Source organism: Helicoverpa zea, chromosome 26, assembly GCF_022581195.2.
Source record: "Helicoverpa zea isolate HzStark_Cry1AcR chromosome 26, ilHelZeax1.1, whole genome shotgun sequence".
NCBI lineage: Eukaryota > Metazoa > Arthropoda > Insecta > Lepidoptera > Noctuidae > Helicoverpa > Helicoverpa zea.
In genome coordinates this window covers 7,371,018-7,374,907 of record NC_061477.1, presented here as the reverse complement: position 1 = coordinate 7,374,907, position 3,890 = coordinate 7,371,018, and the positions used below count along the sequence as shown (strand labels likewise).

Here is a 3,890-nt window from a genome sequence, read left to right as displayed (position 1 = left end):
CACTCTTCGTCGCTTAACTACTAGTAACACTTGCAACTAACAGTAGTTTTCGCATGGGTACTTGCTGCTGAGCATTGATCCAATGTAACGCACAATATTTACCAGTGCCAGTACGAGCCACACGAGGAATTACGAGGACTTAACTACCAGGCTTAACTTAGTCTGTTCCATAATTGAGCTCGGCTCAATAAGTCTTATTCGTAAATGCATTATTATGTGACGTCATCTCACGGGTATCACAATTGAAATACTCATTTCAGCTAAGAGAAAAATTGTCTCGGATGTATGACTGAATAGCGTCTAAACCAGTTGCTGGTCATAACAGCGATTCTCTCTAAGGAGATCAGCCAGCCGCGCAGGGCACACTATAGCTCACAAGCATTTGGGCAGACACAGATGCACTGTTACTCTCACATTTCGTTGAGACGGTAAACCAATACAACCGGAAGAGATATCAAGCGCATGATCAACATTTATAAACTCACTGATGGATAGATGTCTATCACGAACTTATAGATTTCGGGCTACTTTTGGGAGTTTTTCTCCCCACAAAGTGATTTCCGCCCGACCCGGGGATCGAACCCGAAACTGGACAGCAGTCGTGCTGTGCGTCTGCCAGACCAATGAGGCCAATGCGAACTCAACTTGAGAACCACATGGAAAATAAAACAGATCACCTGATCGCCTGAATGCATGATATACCAGGCATACTATCCACTCGCTCTCATCATGCGAGCAATGTCGTGCGATGTGTTGACCGTCGGCACTCCGTACAGCATGCAGGAATAAAGCAAGCGCAAGAAGTGTGAAACTGCAGCACATACGTCGTCAAATTATGTGCTTCTCACGTAGTTAATCTCATTGTGTTTTTAGGTTTCAGTTTGTCTCCGATATCTGTAGACAGAAGGTTAAAGAAGTAGGCTTTGGGCTAGATTCAGACATCTGAGTACTTAAACATTAATTGACGAACTCTCATGCATTTTTAGTAAGGATTATAAGTGAACATAATCATTTTAATAAGAAAGCGAAAACTAAGCTGTCATTGTTAGTCAGGCTTCCAGATTGTTAAGAATCATTGCCATTTACTAGGAGTAGTCATTTCAATTAATGCCTTCCTCTAAACAAATCTTACATTAATGCTGTCTTCCATGCCTCAGCTATCAGTCCTCCAAACCTTACAGGGACTTTCCCGGGAGGCATCAGAGCAAGAGTATTACAAATATGAAACAGCTCTATACTCAATACTCAATTCTTTAATGCACACCATAATGTTTACAGTTGTTGTTCTATAGGTAATTTATGTCACAATTATGGACCCTGTCGGGCACAGCACATACAATGGTAGGAGAGAGGAGGAAGCGCACTGACTGTTTAATGCTAGGTCTATTCCCGGTCGCCGCGATGCCAATGCAAAGGCCTTACAGGGGTATATTCCGAGTCACTCCTTAATTAAACGTAGGTACAGCAAAACATAATGTTAAGTAGATTTATAAGGTTAAATGTTAATAAAGTAAAAACTCGTAACAATTAGTAGTTGGTAATGTACTGGACGTGAGACCTATAAATTTGCTAGAAAATTAAGCTCCCAATTTCAATATTCCAGAACTCGCGCAACTTAGTGCACACTTCTGCTAAGGCCATTGACATTTTCCTTTGTCAACTATAAAGTAATCTGTGGCTAAACGGTGAAGAACCAGTAAGGCTAAATTGTGAGCTTCCTAGCAAGCGATGTCGTAAGAACAAACTTGTTTAGTGATTGTGAGTGTGTGAGTGTGTGACTGTGAGTGTACGATTGTGACTGTGTACTGAGAAGGTATAGGTAATTCTACACCACAATCTGAAGTCTGACGCACAATTTGAGGTATACTCAGTCAGTGTACGTTATAAATAATAGGTAAGCAATTGCTCAAAACTGGTAAGCAATTGGTTAAAACAACGTAGTTATACCATGGTAGCAGCAAACTGATATTTCTGTATTTAGTAGAAAGTGTCATAAATGGGGTAGTATATGAAGCAAATTCATTGAGCTCTGTTTAGTCTAGCTTGCATGCAAAGACATTTAGTTAAATGTGATAAGCCAAAACATTTCAAAAGCAGATAGAAGATGTATCTCTTTGCTTCTACTATTTAGCCATCATTATTGCAGTTTCCACTGTCATGCAAACACTTTCGCAAACTTCAAAACATAGGTTTTGTATTAAGAACTAAAATTAATCGAATATTTCTGGCGCATTTCGAGAATCGAACCCGAGTCGTCGAGTCGCACTGCAAGCCAATAAGAGGATTTACTATAGTTGCGTATGACTGAATTTCTTAACTATTTATAACAGATAAGATACATAAGAACTGGATTGATCTCACCAAGAATTATCACTCCATGCTTCTTGTAATATCTCTGCAAACAGCGCTAGGCCTTAGCGCTTTATAATCAGCAGGGAGTCACATTATGTGACACCACAGCGAGACAAGAGTAGAGGTTCCTTCCACACGAAAAGCACGAGCGACCTCGCGATATCTTGATGAGCTGCTTCACTCGACAGACAGGATACATGTTTCCAGCTCACGTATTAGATACTATTCTCGCCATAAGACAAATTAACCACATGAAAGATAAAACACAATATCTGGATAACAACTTTGATATGTCACCATGGAAACCGGTGATGTTTTTTTTTTGTAGCTACAACCGGCCTTTTTATATAAGTAGAAATTATTTCCCATTATTTCTTAAAATGTATCCAAGAATAATGAAAACAACACCCATACTCTTCTTTCAACAAAATTTTTAGTACAGCAAATCATGCATCGCACAGAATATTCAATTTGTTTTAACAGTTGGCAGTTTTAGGGCTTTTTGTTGAAGTCATTTTCTAAAAGCGTGGTAAAAGGTAGCGACACGATACAGCGCTTCTTCTTTCCTTCTCAACGCCAGACATACTTATACCTCATATTATGATAAGTTGAAAAGTTTCAGCCCTATCTGCAAAATTCATAATCCAAAACTGTCCAAATCATAAAATATTGGTCATAAATTTATTATCTGCAACTTGTAAAACTTCAACACGGCTTTTCAGAGCCACTGTCTTCGAGCTTCAGTGCTTTACTCATCCTGAAAAAGAAATCCAAGAGGTTCACTCTAAAACACAAATCTGCTGCTGTAAGGAATCTTCGTAAGATCGAACTGAGGCAGTTCCAGCTGGTGGGCTATCTTCAGTATCTCCAGTATTCGATCGCTTTTTGTTTTACAAACAAGACACAGCAGCTGTCACTTTTCCTCTTGCAATTTCTAGTCAAGACTTCGACGAGTTCTTTGCCATAATGTTGATGTTGTGGCTTCCAATGTGCTGTCGGTTATATCGTGGTTGTGTCACAGTACATAGGGATCATTCATAGAATCGCAACGGTATCGGAACTATAACTAGTTCATACTTTTTCTTCAGAATACTCTCGAGCGTAAGAATAAAACTTATTTACGGTTGAGATGTAATTTCAATAACAGAACAAATAATTACTGAATTTAGACGGCAAACGAAACGGTAAAGAACGCGTGGCTATCCCACTTCTGATCTTAAAAGACAGATCAGAAGGGGTAGACAAACATTAAAAACACATAATTCATAGACATACAACCGTGCAAGTTTTATTGCTTACGAACATTACTTTTATAAATGATTTAACGATATCAAAACGAAGTTATTAAAAATACAGCATTCAAGATAATTTGGAAATCATGTCAATTCTGAAGGTCTGTCATCGCAGTCGACGTCTTAACTTCTTCTTCTTGCCAGCCTGCTCGGTGCAGGATGGGCGCAAGGAGGATTGACATCTAAAAATATATTTTAGTTATATATTTTTTAAATATTGTGCTACACTTTCCAAAAGTGTCAAAA

General features: G+C 38.8%; 1 long non-coding RNA gene across 1 annotated transcript; it reads right to left on the bottom strand.

Annotated features, from left to right (window-relative positions):
• Positions 1 to 2,711: 2,711 nt before the first annotated feature.
• LOC124643020 lies at positions 2,712 to 3,666 on the bottom strand. The gene is made up of 2 exons (XR_006985858.1): positions 3,183 to 3,666; positions 2,712 to 3,109 (listed from the first exon to the last, which is right to left on the bottom strand). It is a non-coding gene; the product is annotated as an uncharacterized LOC124643020 (long non-coding RNA).
• Between the last annotated feature and the right edge of the window lie 224 nt (positions 3,667 to 3,890).